The 15,858-nt window shown below is 42.7% G+C and overlaps 1 pseudogene; it reads left to right on the top strand.

The window, feature by feature from the left end:
• Positions 1-1,824: 1,824 nt before the first annotated feature.
• LOC115669301 (ankyrin repeat-containing protein BDA1-like) lies at positions 1,825-3,783 on the top strand (annotated as a pseudogene).
• Positions 3,784-15,858: the final 12,075 nt, after the last annotated feature.

Here is a 15,858-nt window from a genome sequence, read left to right as displayed (position 1 = left end):
TTTTGCTGGTGTTTTATTTACATTTCACTTTCTACGCTTTTCCTTTTTCAGCACTTTGGTCACGAGTTCGACTCAAGTCATGAATAAATCTCTAAACGGCTCATTATTTTTAGTTGCAAGAGACTTCCTGACTATTAGCATATCGGTGGAGTTACAGAAACGAGGTCGCCAACCATAGACATTCCATCAGAGGCGCGAGATCAGTAACGATAGGAGAGGATCCAAGCCTCTAGTCGCTCCTCCTCACTCTTTTATTTTATATCCAGAGGGCCGGAGTGCCCGTCGCCGCTCTCCAACCGAATCGTAGCACAAAAGAAATGACGGATCTGCGTTTGATCGGGCATACTATTACCTATATAAAGAAAGAGGAAGTACATATGCTGATCTGCACCCACACTAACAAGTCAACATATTTCAAGCCAAGTCATGCGACGGTGAATTGAACTTTCCACACATTGTTCAACCGTGGCTGAAACCACTGTCGCACGAGCTCGATGCAGGTCTTCTCTCTCTCTCTCTTTGGTCTTTTCTTAATATTTTAGTCCGCCAGATGGATCTGCACTTAAGGGTGCGTATGGTAACGTTTCTATTTCTGGGAACAATTTCTTTTCAGAAATAGTTTTTTCTATTTCTATTTCCTGGAAGAGTTTCTGAGCAAAATAATGCGTTTGGTAACTGCACAAAATTTCTATTTCTAGAACAAAAATGTGTTTGGTAACTGCACAAAATTTCTATTCCTGGAATAGAAAAAGAACATAAATGCGTTTGGTAACTGTACAAAATTTCTATTCCCAATTTTTTGCATTCAAATCTATATCTTTTATTTAACTATAAGTACAAGTTATAAGTGAAAAAAATCAATAAGCATGATTTATTAGTTTGTCTAATCCCTAAACTAAGGAATCTTCAAAAATATCACTTGGGCACCTCAAAAATTTAAATTTCACTCAAAGTGGGTGGTCACAGGTATTCTAAGCCATTATGTGAATTTTTTTATATTTTTTTGGGGTAAAATTTATTAAAATTTTTTACTTTCCCTAAATCTGTTTCTTTTTATTTTTCCGAAAATTTTTTATGAAATTTTTTTAATTTTTTCAATTTCGGAATTTTGCAAATATTTAAGGGTTTTCTGAGTTTTTCTGATTTTTATGGATTTTTTTAGAATTTTTTTGATTTATATGAATTTTGGGAATTTTTTAATTTTCTAATTTTTTATGGGATTTTTCTGAAATTTTTCTAATTTTTATGAATTTTCGGAATTTTTTAATTTATTCTAAGCCATTATGTGAATTTTTTATTTTTGTTTTTTTGGGGAAAAGTTTATTAAAACTTTTTACTTTCCCAAAATTTGTCTCTTTTTATTTTCCAGAAAGCTTTTTATGAATTTTTTTTAATTTTTTCAATTTCGGAATTTTGCAAATTTTTATAGGTTTTCTGAGTTTTTCTGATTTTTGTGAATTTTCTGAGAATTTTTCTGATTTTTATGATTTTTTGGAATTTATTTAATTTTTTATAATTTTTTTATTATTTCCGCCGAGAATGGACCGGACCGGTGCTTTGAGACGGTTTGTAGACGACGCAGGATGGAGAAGGAGCTGAGGTCGCGACTTGAGGACCGGACCTTTCTATTTCTATTTTTATTTCTAGGAACAAAAAAGTAGATTTTTTCTACTTCTTATTTCTGCTCCAAATCTATTTCTTGGCCACTTTTCTATTCTAGGAAATAGAAAAATAAAATGCATTACCAAATGAATTTTTGTTCTTTTTTTGTTTCAGGGAACAGAAGAACAGAAAAATAGAGAAACAGAAGCGTTACCAAGGCGTCCAAGTACAACCCAAAGCGTCCCCAGAAGAGGCCGTCCCCTGATCAGGTAATTTCCCAACATATAAAACCATGATTCCTGCTCAGAGGAGCAAACTGCATTGTGCACATCATTTCTTGTGATTAGTAGGACACATATACACATATTCACACCTCAAATGGAGCGAAGGTTGTTTGAAGCAGCTCAAAAGGGCAACGTCGATGAGCTGATCGACTTGATCAGAAGCAATGGGCTCATCCTCGAGGAGGCGGCTCTCGAAGGAGCCGGTCACACACCGTTGCACGTCGCTTGTGTGGCCAGCCGATTGAATTGCGTCCGCGAGCTCCTGAAGTTGATGCCGAAGTTCGCGGAAAAAGTGAATGCGGATGGCTTCAGTCCTTTGCACATAGCGGCAGCTCAAGGTGATGTTGAGATCGCGAGCGAGCTCTTGAGAGGGCGTCAACACCTGTGCTCTGTGAAGGGAAGGGAGAGGAGAATACCTTTGCATTACGCTGTCGTCAACGGGGAGCTCAATGTCATGAAGCTACTGCTCTCCGCTTCACCCGAGTCCGCCGAAGAGACAACCGCCCGTGAGGAGTCTGCGCTTCACCTCGCTGTGAACAACAACCGGTTTGATGCGATGGTTGTGTTGGTGGAGCATCCGAAGCAGCACAACAAGGAGCAGGTGATACAATCTTGCACCTTGCTGCAGCCGCCAAAAATTTTGAGGCGAGTCACGCGATTCCCTTTTCTATCGCACTTTTATTTGCACATTATTTCGGTGAGGGTTTTAATTTGGTATCCCTACAATATGCAAAAATATTCTAAGCAAAGGAATTTATTGAATCAGGGTCTGTTTGATCATCACTAGAATGAAGGATGTCTCGTCTATGCCCAATTTTTTCTGTATTGTCTTGATGTCTCAAAATTAATGACAGCAAAACAAAGACGGAAAAAAATTGCAGGTGGTTGACTTCATGCTTTGTGGGCATGCCCTGGAGTCCGGGATCGTGGAGGTGAACGCCTTGAACAAGAGTGGCTCAACCCCTCTCGATGTCTCATCTCGCTCTGATCGAGAGATTAGAGAAATCCTCATGCAAGCCGGAGCCAAACACGGACATTTAAACTTGCCCCTGTCACAAATAGTCCTGGTGGAAAGCGACGGAGATGATATCGAGGGAGCTGCCAGCTATCAATCAGTTGTGAAACCTGCAGTCGAAAATGATCATCCGCCATTATCACTATCAAAAGATTTGAACCAAGGACGAGAGTCGTCGGGCGATATACGCAGCGACTTGCTGGTTGTAGCCGTGCTCATAGCAAGCGCGACCTACCAAGCCGTGCTCCAGCCTCCAACCTTTCTTAAAAAAGTCGAAATGGGTACCAAGCAAGGCCTCCTTGCATCATACTCATATTTCCTGACAAGTACCACCGGGAGGAATTTGGCTTTATTATCCTTCCTGAGCAGCAACACATTCGGATTCTTGCTTTCTGTTCAGACGATCATCGGTCTCACGAAAGATCGTCCGCTGAAGTTGCCGCTGATGCTCTCCACATTGGCGATGGTTTGGACTTACCTTAGCTGCATGGTGAACGTGCCGTCCAGGTCGTTACTGGATGAAAACTTCAGTCTTGTAGGAGCAGCATTGATAGGCACACTGGCGATCCTGATACCAGTTGTTCTTCTATTGATACAGATTAAAATAGCACGATATTTGGGTAAGGGGATAGAATTTCTTTCCCGGATTAATATCCTATGTCTTGGGGATCATCTGCCCCCAAGGTCTGGGCAAACAAATCCAAACAGTATGCAGCGCCCAAATGGGGTTTATCGACAACGCCATGAGTCGATCTGATACCCTTGGTTCTCTCCAGTCGATCGTGTAATGTCCACGGATGATTTGCCCTAATCTTGTTTTTCTTATTGAATGTGTCCGGACCTTGTAGCACGTTTGTATTTTATTTTCTTAAGGGAAAGGTCATGTTGCAGTTAAAATTGCTCCTCAACTCTGATTCGTCTGTTTCATGAGAGTTAATAGTAGGATTATACTAGAGATAGATTCAAAAGATCTGTGACTAATCCCATGAAGGAATCAAAGTGTAGATGCTGTAATTTTAAAGTTCCCATGATCAAGCAATTTCCAACATATAAAACCACAATTCCTGCTTAGAGGAGGACCTGCACCATATTGTGCACATGCATCATTATTAGTTCTAATTAGCAGCAGCAGTACAGATTGGTATACTCGCTCAAATGGACCCAAGGTTTATAGAAGCAGCTCAGATAGGCAATGTCGATGAACTGAATGACTTGATCAGAAGCAATGCGCTCATCCTAGAGGAGACAGATCCTCGAAGGAGCTGGCCAAACCCCATCGCACGTCCCCCGTGTTGCAGGCCATTTTAATTTTGTCCCAGAGCTCCTCAAGTTGATGCCGAAGCCCGGGAAAAAGGGAGTAATGATCGTGACCCATGAGCGATGCCGAAGCTGTGATAACACCATTATATTCAGGTCTCCAGGATCCATCTCCATGGTTTCTCCACAAAGATCTTCGACCTCTGCAAAATCCTGTCTCAATCCTACATGGCCTTGTCTACTTTCACTTTCCGCTTCTTGAGCTCAACTTTTTTTCTCTATTACTCTAGCTCAATCTGTTGACTTTCCAAATTTAGATATTTCGTGGAATTGAGACTTCAAAAGATTGCGTGTGATTTTTTAAAAACAAATAAAAAGTTTGAACGATGAATAGTCATATGATTCTCTTTGAGAATTATAAAAAAAAGGGGGGGCTATTATTTTAAAGTATAGGATACTGGTGAAACGCATTAATTAACTTATAAAAAATAAACTGGTTAATATCACAAAAAAGTCTCTCATCATTTTCGTGGAGCTTTGACGTGAACAAAAAACTAAGGAGAGTCGTAAAACTTCAACATGAACTAAAGATATGGAAAAGAAGGAGATGGAGTGAATTAGAAAGATCCGTTTCAAGTTTGAATTTGTTCATTTAAAATCAAGGTTCTTCTACTTCATTTTTATTTACTTATTTTTTAATTATTTTTCCTCTCTGTTTTTTTTTTAATTTCTTCATACAAGTGTGAACACAACATCTAGAGTACGTAGCTTTCCCACGGAGACATTAACCTGCGACAAATCTCCACGCTTTATTAATCCATATCCGTTAGCACGACAAAAGAGAAGTTTTTCGCCTTTTAAAGAAAGCAAAAACACAAAACCCGAACGTAAAGAAGAATTATCGTACTGAATATTTAAATTAGTTTCTCTAAGACGAACAGCGATTTAGTTAAACTTAACGGAAGTCGTAACTAAGTCTTTGTTTTATGTTTTATTACACCTTGGAAAACGAGGATTGATTCCATGCGGATCTGAAAGGACGAGTTGGGCTGCGAATGGTAACCATTTTGTTTCAGAAATCAATTTCTGACCAGAAATTGATTTTTCTATTTCTGTTTCTGGAGGAGTTTCTTAGCAAAAAAATACGTTTGATAACGACACAAAATTTATGTTCCAGAAACAGAAATTTGTTTGATAACGGCACAAAATTTCTTCTTCTCGGGTGGTCGGCGGGCGGTGGATGGTGGCGGGAGGAGGGTGGGTGGCGGCGGGAGACGGTGGCCGTTGGTGGGAGGCGGGCGGCGGCGGGAAGACGATGGCCGACGGTGGGAGATGGTGGCCGATGGACGGCGAGCGGCAGCCAACGGTGGCCGGCGGTGGGAGGTGGGTGGCGGACAAAAGAGGGCGACCGGCGGCGAGAGACGGTGGCCGATGGACGGCAGCCCACGGCGGCTGGCCAGAGATCGTGGTCGGTGGACGGCGGCCGGCGATGGGAGGAGGGCGACCGATGGTGGGAGATGGTGGCCGGTGGACGGCAGCTGGCGGTGGGAGGTGGGCGGCGATGGCGGGAGGAGAGAGGTCGGGGGTGGAAGGAGGGTGGCGGCAGGAGACAGTGGCAGCCGGCGGCCCACGGCGGCCGGCGGTGGGAGGTGGGCGGCGGCCAAAGGCGGGCGGCGGTGGCCGGAGGAGGGAGGCCGGGGGTGGGAGGCGGGTGGCGGCGGGAGATGGTGGTTGGTACGGCCGCCGGTAGGGGGAGGAGGGTAGACGGCGGCAGGAGACGGTGACCGCCGGCGGCGGCCAGCGACGGGTAGCGGCGGTCGGTGGGCGGTGGCAGCTGGCGATGGGCGGCGGGTGAGCGACCGGCTAGTAGTGAGGGAAAGTGATGAGAAGAACAAAAAACTTTGTTTCTCATTTCCTGTTCCGAAATAAAGAAGCTAAAAATTTTAACTTCGATTGCTTCAAACCTATTTCGGAACAAAAATTTGTTCCAGAAATAGAAATTGGAATTTCGTTACCAAACAGATTTCTGTTCCAAACCTATTTCTGGAACAGAAATAGAAAAACAGAATGGTTATGTCGCGACCTCCCCGAACCAGCTCAGCCGCCTAAGGGGTTTGGCTAATGGATTACTAAGTTAAACCTAGCTCGAGCTCTCCCAAGCCCATACCAATTCGCGACTTAAGTTTAAGTTGTTAACATGCAAATCGATTTCATTTAGGAGTCGCCACTAATCGATTTTTGGTAGGTCGATTAGACACCCAAGTAAAGCACGGGAGAAATGCTTTACTTCTACGAACCAGAGATTCAAAGGGTACGGGGACTTGATTACACTAATTGACTAATTAGTGCCCTTTCGGTACCTAATCTTGTTCAATTCACCACCTAACGTGTTCACACTAATCGGGAGTCTCAAAATTCCATTCCTAACTAAGTTAAGGGAAGCAAAAATTAATACCTAAACCTAACATTCATAGTTGACCACATGCGAGATTAAATTAAACGCGCAATTCAAGGCGTGTGAATCAAACGAGGTGCAATCAAACATAAGCTAATCACACAAAAAGGGAGAAAAACAATTTTAAAACCCAATTTCATAATTTTTGATTTTCGAAAAAAAAAATTTAAAAATTTTTTTTAAAATTTTTCGAATTTTTTTATTTTAAAATTTTTTTTATATATTAAAATAATAATATAATGTTAAAAATAATATAAAACGGATCCGGGTCGGATCTCCACATCCGACCCGGATCAGGACTGACCCGGGCGCGCCGGCCCGGGTCCACCGCCGAACCGGGCTCATTTGTTGAGCCCGGTAAGGCAAAATTTTTTTTTAAGAACAAAAGAAAAGGCCCAGCCCAAAATTTTTTAAATAAATAAAAGCCCAAAACTCTAAAAGCTCCGGCCCACAACCTATTCGGCCCATTCGAACAAAACCCTAGAGCCAAACCCTACCCGGTTTCGACCCGCTCGCCCGACCCGGTTCGCGGCCGCCAACCCGATTCGCCGGAAACCCTAGTGCCCGCGACCCGGCTCCTGACCCGACTCGCAGCCGCGTCACCAACTCGCACCAGCCCCGCGGCGCGAATGCCGGCCGCTCCGAGCCTTGACCTTCATGGCCGAGGTCGTGCTCGGCCACCGCCCACCGCTGCGTCCGCGGCCACTACCTGACGCGACTCGCCTTCACCGGCCTGCCGAAGCGCCAGCGACCCACCGCCTCGGCTCGCATCGCCACTCCACCGAGGGGTGACTGCGTCCTCCGTTCGGGTCACCGCCGTGGTGACCGGCGGCCGAGCGAGATCGCCCAAGCCCCGACGAGGGGCTGGGGCTGTGAACTAGCCAGATCCCGACAAGGGACTGGCTGTTCGCTCCTTTTCGTGGCCACGCCGGGACCGCCGCGGCGACCGATGGCACGCCGGGACCATCCGTCGTCCCCAAAAATGCAGCGAAACAAAGCCAAACTCAGGAGTTGGTTCAGGCATATTAACAAACACATTGCGAGCGTCGACAAAAACAATGGATTTTAGGTTCGATCGAGGCTCAAACGCATCCGAAATTCACGCACAAAGACGCATAAACAAGCAGGATCAAGCACGTGGTATCACGGGCCGGAACTCGCGCGAGCCGAGCGGGCGCGAGCTCCGGCCAGTGAGCCCAAGACAAGACCAAACGGCAGAAACAGGGGAAGAAAGAAAAACAGGGGAGGGGGCTGTGGCACTCCCTATCCGGCTCGGCGGCGGCGAACAGCGGCGAACTTGACAGATCGGACTACGTCCGGTCGCCTCGCACGGCTCCGAGCCGAAATCCTCCGGAAATCGGCCCCGAGTCACACGAAACAAAACCCAACAGTGGCTCGGATTCGTCACCTACCGCGTGGAACGGGATGTGTCGGAGCGTCGGCGGCCACGGTTGAGGCGTGATGGTCGCGGACAAGAGACCGTTCCTCCCTCGGATCTCACTCTCCGACGCTCTCGAACTCACTCTCTCTCTCGGTCTCTCTCTCGGATTTCTCTCTCTGGATGTCTCTCTCGAGCTCACTCCCCCCTTTTTGCTTCACCCCCCGTCTTTTTTCTTAGTATGTGCAGAACGTCCCCTTTTGATGAATGGACTGCACGGTTCAAAGAGAGAGGGAGCCCTTCATGTCAGTCAAAGAAAGAAAAAGGGTCCTTCTTTTTTTGTCCTTTTCTCTTTGAAATCCTTTCCCTTCCTTTTGCTCTTCCTGTAGCTCCCCTTCTGGACGAGAGAAAGCAAATGCCTTTCCACTCTTTTGTCTTCTTCCGCTCTTCTTTCGAAGGAAATGTTCAGCTCCCCTTTTTTTGTCCTTTCCCCATTTTTCTTCTTTTTCGCAAGTGTCAGAGGGAGAGCTACGGGGAAGAGCTCCCCTTTGTTTTCTCTCTCTTTTTTTTTTAATTATTTTATATAAATAAAAATAAAAAAAAGTAAAATAAAGCGAAAATTTGTTTCACTAAATCTATTAATGCAAATGCGCCTAATGTCTACATGCCACATAACTTAATGAAAATATTTTTGTTTAGGGGTTAAAAATCAATCCCTAATTTTTCATGCAATTAAATCTTAAATGAATAGGCAAAATTTAGGTGTCAACAGCTGCCCCTCTTTGAAGGGGAGCTCGAAGAGGTTCCCTTCAAAGACAAAAGACACCTAAATTTGTCAGCGGAAGGAAAGCGAAAGTTGGCTTTACGCAAGAGAAAAAATAAAATAAAATAAAATAAAATAAAACAAAATAAGATGAGAATAAAATAAGTAAAATAAAATAAGATGAATAAAGTGTGGTTTAAAGTCGGACCATAAACTTTTGGAAATCGTGATTTAAGGTGGGACCACAAACCTTTGAAGCGTGGTTTAAGGTTGGACCACAAACCTTTGATGCATGGTTTAAAGTTGGACCACAAACCTTTGAAGCGTGGTTTAAGGTTGGACCACAAACCTTTGATGAATAAAGTGTGGTTTAAGGTTGGACCACAAAATAAGATGAGAATAAAATAAGTAAAATAAAATAAGATGAATAAAGTGTGGTTTAAAGTCGGACCACAAACTTTTGGAAATCGTGGTTTAAGGTGGGACCACAAACCTTTGAAGCGTGGTTTAAGGTTGAACCACAAACCTTTGATGCATGGTTTAAGGTTCGACCACAAACCTTTGAAGCGTGGTTTAAGGTTGGACCACAAACCTTTGATGCGTGGTTTAAGGTTCGACCACAAACCTTTGAAGCGTGGTTTAAGGTTGGACCACAAACCTTTGATGCGTGGTTTAAGGTTGGACCACAAACCTTTGAAGCGTGGTTTAAGGTTGACCACAAACCTTTGATGCGTGGTTTAAGGTTGGACCACAAACCTTTGAAGCGTGGTTTAAGGTTGGAAGCGCCGACTCACAAACCTTCAAGCGTGGTTTAAGGTTGGACCACAAACCTTTGATGCGTGGTTTAAGGTTGGACCACAAACCTTTGATGCGCGTGGTTTAAGGTTGGACCACAAACTTTTGAAGCGTGGTTTAAGGTTGGACCACAAACCTTTGATGCGTGGTTTAAGGTTGGACCACAAACCTTTGATGTGTACCTGGGTTTACATACCTGTAGGTTGGATCGGATTACTCAGAGGCTCTTTACCAGCGAGGCTTGAACAGACTCAGAGAATGAGCACCTAGGGTTCCTTGTCCGAGGACTTGATGGATTGCCGGGTGGATCCTCACCAATAGGGCTTGAAAAGACTCAATGAATGAACACTCGGGACTCTTCACCCGAGGATTTGATGGATTGTCAGGTGAGTTTCGCTTGTAGGGCTTGAAAAGACTCAAAGAATGAGCATACGGGGTTCCTCACCCGAGGATTTGACAGATTGCGCCTAAGTTTCTCACGAAGGACTTGAGGTGCCTAAGTTTCTCACAAAGGATTTGACATAAGGAGCATGGCTTAGAGGCATACCTGTGAAGGCCTCATTTTTTTTTCTTTTTTTTTTCTTCTATTCTTTTTTTTTTAATTTTTAAAGAGGGTAAAAATACTTACCTAATGTTTACAAGAGAAATAAAGGAAACTCCGGGCTGCAAAAGCTCATCGTGCAAGGAGAAGACTCTGGGCTGCGAAAGCTCGCCAGGTCGAAGGGGTGCTCCGGGCTGCAAAAGCTCACCGTGCAAGGAGAAGACTCTGGGCTGCGAAAGCTCGCCAGGTCGAAGGGGTGCTCCAAGCTACAAAAGCTCACCGTACAAAGGAAAAAACTCTGGGCTGCGAAAGCTCGCCAGGAGGAAGGGGTGCTCCGGGCTGCAGAAGCTCACCGTGCAAAGAAAAAGACTCTGGGCTGCGAAAGCTCGCCAGGTGGAAGGGGTGCTCCGGGCTGCAGAAGCTCACCCTGCAAAGAAAAAGACTCTGGGCTGCGAAAGCTCGCCAGGTCAATAGGGTACTCCGGGCTGCAAAAGCTCACCGTGCAATTCTGAGGCTGTAAACCTATCAATCAAGAAGATTCCGAAATGGCAACTGCACATCTAACGGAATATGTTATAACAGGTGCCCTGGTAGGGGAAGCATACCAGGCGAGATTGATATCATTCAGGCGTCATGAAGGACACGATCAAAAGAATAGTATCGCTGACAAAGTGTTGATTGCATGAGCAAATCGAATTAGCTTCAAACATTTAGCATCATTCAATATCACAAAATTGCCATTGGGCTTGGGAAATGTCATTAATCATCAAATTCTCTTAGGAGATAAACCTTTGTCAGAAAGACCTTGGCTCATGGAAAGGGTTAGTTAAATATACCAAACAAGAGTTCCTTAGTCAGAAAGGGCTTCTCGCAAGCTCTCAGAGAAGGTTGTTTACTCACATCCATTGATGTGGGATAGGCATGTGCTCTCTATATACCTCACACTACCAGTGTCAAAGGCTTCGAGAATCATTCGCAATAAGTACGCACTGAGCAATCCAAGAGGTCTTTTAAGGACTGTAATGCAGGTTTGGTCATGGTTTCAACAAAGGATAAGCATTATCGGTTAAGAAATGAAATAATTGTGGATCAGCATCTTCGCCAGGTTTACAAGTCAAGAAACCTTAAGATAAAATAAGACAACCTTGCCTCCACTTCTTCAAGCGACAGCTTCTTTGTAAAGTCCTTATTTTTACTTGAATCATCCCAATCAGAAGAGACTTCGGGGAAGGGTTGTAATGTTGGTTTGGGTAAAGTCTCGAAAGGCTCATAAATTTTCAAAAGGGATTCAAAAGTTGGTGATTATCATGGCATCATTACCGTATCATCCAATCTTTTCGAGGACACTTGCCTTTTGAAATCCAATTTGTCTCGAAAGTCCATTGACTAATCATTTCAATGCAAAAGCTTTGCTCTTTTCTCCAATGACTTTTGCATTTGCAATGATTTTCTCTACATGCAAGCATTTTCTTTTGACATCCTTTTTTTTACAAGCAAACTTTTCTCTAGATGTGACTATTTTTTTTTTATGGGCATTGACCTTGCTTTTACCAGGCACACTGCTTTTTCATGCCCCCTAGCTTTCATTTGATTTTTTTTTGCTCATTTGAACATTTTGAGCTCCTAGGACTTTCAAGATTTTCTTTTTTTTTATACTCTATCACATAAGCACCAATTGCCTTGGTAAATCACGTGCTTTGCCCCAGTATAGGGAGATAATCACCACTCGGGCTTTAGAAATGAATATTCAGGCTCAACTTGGCTGAACAAAGGGTATGAGTATTTGGATAGAGAAATGAATGCTCTTCTTCACTTTGGGATGCTTCGAGCTTCCATAAGGATTCATCTGAACTTACCACTAAACGATTGATGCAAGTGAGAGCAAAGAAATCTTTCTCTTCTTTTTCACCAAATAGTGTCAAACAAAATCTCCAAATCTGCCCCGTTGTGGGGTGGTTCTTGACAGGGGTATTTTGTGAATTCTTCACATTTAAAGGCTCAAATGGGCTTAACTATGATGATCAGTAGTGTATAGGATAGACGAAAGAAATACCTCTTTTCACTTTGATCTATGTAATACTCGCGAATGAATCTCTTATCCTTAAACAACACATGTTTTCTTTTCCGCTCAACTCTCAAAGTGTTTATGGGACGTGTTTGGGAATAGCTTGCCTTTCCTCATTCTAAGTATTTCTCACTTGGCATGATTAACATCTCCCTTTCATTTTGTCGAGATCATCACGGATTGATTAATCTCCACAGGGAATTTTGATGCAAAATGAATGATCCGTCAAACACCAAGGCAATTTTTGGATAAAGACGATATTCAAAATTTTTGTGAAAAGTTTGCTTTCACAATTCTATTTTTGTGCTATTTCTCAAATACATCATAAACTCCCCCATTTTTTCATGAAGAAAATTTTCATTTGATTTTTATTTGAATTTTGGAAGAAGGGTACTTACCTGCAGCATGGCAACTTAGCAACCCTGTAAAGAATTAGAAAGAATGTGTTAGTGCATAAATCTTTATATATCGAAAGATTGGAAACGACACATCATTACACTTCACTTGCATTTGTCCTTCGAGTCTTTGATGCTTCCTATCAAAGGAAGAAAGAATCATGTCAAGAATGGTATTAAAATGGACAATTGGAAACGATACCATTTGCTCTCATTTGAATTTTCCTTCCCGGGTATTTGACAACTCCTATCAAGGATAAAGATGGAACATGTTAGGAAAAGAATACAATGGGTAAATTGGAATCGATACAAGATTACCCTTCATCCGCTTTCGTCCGCCTTTGACTTTTTGGCACTTCTTATTTCAACGTTTGAGGGCATTGTCCCATGGGTGCTTTCCCTTTTCATTGTAGCAAAATGGATGATTCGTCTTCATCGTGCTTTCTTGGAAGGTGTTGTCACCTTGATCAAACACATTGTTTTGTCTGCAAAATGAGAGATGGGACGAGTCATTTCCATTCTCAGTTGGAATAATTCGGGAACGATATACACCCTTTTGTTTTGGGGATAGCTCAATTCTGGACTAAGTTGTCCTCTTCGTGCAATCTCGTCGCTTGAGCTTTTCCTTTGCAACTCTTTCCTCAAAGTTGCTTGATATTCCCTCGTAAGTGTTTGGAGGACCGTCCACAACATGATCTGTCCTACATTTATCCGTCTGGCATATGTCTCTTTTGCATCCATCCACTTGTTGGAGGAGAAGGAACTTACTCACAGGCTTGATTATACTAAAGCTATTTGCCCAGCTGGATGACACTCGCCCCAGTCAGATGCTTTCTCTTTCGGAGACTTCAGTATGTTCAATACTCTTTCATGCCTTCTTACAGACACTTGTTTAATTTTCATTGTCCATTGCTCGGGTCTTCCACCTTTGATCATCTTGACTACTCGTGCCCCCAACTATTTTTCGCATGTCCCTAGTTTGATGGATAGAAGTTCTTCAAATGCACTATTTTGCCCCGTCATGACGCAACCTTTCATTTGTCACAATGGGATGGACGGTTTGGCCTCGTCATGTCTTTCTAGCTGGAAGCATTATTGCTATGGTCAAACACATTTCTTTATTTTGTGTTGAACCAGTCGACTCCATTTTATTATACTTCATAGGCAATGGTTACCCCTTGGGTGACTTGCCTCATTCGTCATCCTTTCATGACGAAGTTGATAATTTTGTCTCTAATGCTTCCTTGGCGGGGATGAGGGGGAGTTCATCGCTCTCCATGCTGAATCAAATGTTTTCCTGTGCATCATTAGTGGGGACGTTGGCTTCTTGATCACATGCACTTCGTGTTTTAGTCAAATAATTTTAATGTACGTTGCTTCGCCATGCTCTTGTCGGGTCTTTCATTCAAATCCACCCTAGGTAAAAAAGAAAAGGAAGTATCATTTCTATATTAAAGTGAATGAACTTTGAGAACAAAATACAACTTTTTTCATTAAATTGAACGGCTTTGACATTCCATGCCCCCAGTTTATCTCTCGATTAGGCATCTCTTGGTGCTCCAATGGGTCTGTCGTGCGATCCTCATCTTCATCCTCCGCGGATACAACGGTGCCCCTCTTACTCTTATTTGAGAGTCGGCTATTCTTGGATCATCCTTTTTGTCAAGTGGGTGATCATCTGACATCATTATTTTGTTCCGATTTGCGTATGCCTCGTAAATCATCTTTTGTACAAGTGAGTACACAAGTGGAGACTCCCCATTTTGAGGGACTCGGTGGCACGTTTTCAACTCGTTCCCAAGCGGCCTTCACCCTTTGCCCCTTTACCTATTTTGACAAAAATGAATGAACAAGTCAGTTATTGTACAAGAAGTTCTAATTGGAACGATTACAGATTTACCATCTCACAATGTCGTTTTGAAAATCAACCTGCGAATTTAGTCAGGTGAAGAGATGCAATTTTATGCAAGTCTTTTTTTTAAACTCGTTTTCAAAATTTTTTGAAGGTAAGGTAAGAAAGTCCAACCCAACATGTTAGTTTGAAACACTTCAAGTACTTTTAAAGAAAGATCATTCTTATGGAATCAAACCTCATTACTAAAAAAAAATGTCTTACACGATTTACAAAGCGTTCGATTGGGTCCGCAATCGAAACCCCAAACACAAAACACAATTCCTAATATGAATAATAAATAGGACAAAGTACAAGAAGTTATTGTACAGAAGAGTGTAATGAACACAATTCTCATCCTAGTTTTAAATTCATTTTTTTTGTGCATGATCAAGCGAGTGAATGCCAAGAAGCGGTCGTCATGTATAACCTGTGAAAGGATGACACTGTTAGTACATGAATGAAAAACTAAAATAATAATAATAATAATAATCTCTCAGTGAGGCCGCCTCTTATAATGAAATCAAGGCGACGATACATGCCCCCATAATCCCTATTTACAAGAATTTGGTATTTCGCCAAGATTTCGTTGCAAGAGGGGACATCATTAAAAGACCAATCCGTGATTATCGATCGAGTGCCCATTCAATTTCAAAAGTTTTATACACACCACGTGGCGTCAATTTTGACAAAACGAGGCGATTTTGTTTAAAAAAAAATCAATACACAAAATGTAATTTCAATTTCGATTCCGAAATGTAGACAAAAAAGAATTTTATTGAAAATGTGATTCCAATTCAATGCCCCAAAAAACATTATTTTGACTTGGAAGAATTTCTACACAAAATATTATGTTAAGCCCGTAATTGGAAATTTAGACAAAACCATCTAATCTGTAGGGCCAGATAATAGGTGTTTGAAATTTATGTTCAAGGCTGACTATCAAGAATAATAGTCAAAATTTTCAATTATAAGCCTAAATCACCTAGGGCATTCGATTGATTTCCACGAATTTAAAATGAAAGCTTCAACCACAATGAACAAATAAAGAGAGAAATTATACTTACGGTGAATGGCGATTTTTGATCACATAGGCATGCGGATGTACTTGTGAGGTTCGATTTCTACTCTAGACGGCTTAACAAATCGGAGCCACGAGGGTAGGATGACTAGTCGCGGCCTCGCGTACTAAGCCAAGTCCTCATGACTCCGGCTCAGTCAAGAATGATACCCCGATGCAACGCGGCCTCGCGGGCAAAGGTAAGCATTCTCGACATCAAGAAAAAAGCTTTCGGGATTGAGTTGGGCAACCTCTACTACGCGGCCTCGCGGTCGAAATCGTATCCAACTCAATACCATCCTAAACATTCCTAGCGCGGCCCAGGTTCGACAGCATGGTCGTGTGTGCAACAGTGTA

The sequence above is a fragment of the Syzygium oleosum genome, unplaced genomic scaffold, assembly GCF_021117445.2.
Source record: "Syzygium oleosum isolate NSW1041296 unplaced genomic scaffold, Sole_v2.1 Sole_v2.14, whole genome shotgun sequence".
Taxonomy (NCBI): domain Eukaryota; kingdom Viridiplantae; phylum Streptophyta; class Magnoliopsida; order Myrtales; family Myrtaceae; genus Syzygium; species Syzygium oleosum.
This window is presented reverse-complemented; position numbering and strand designations above follow the sequence as displayed.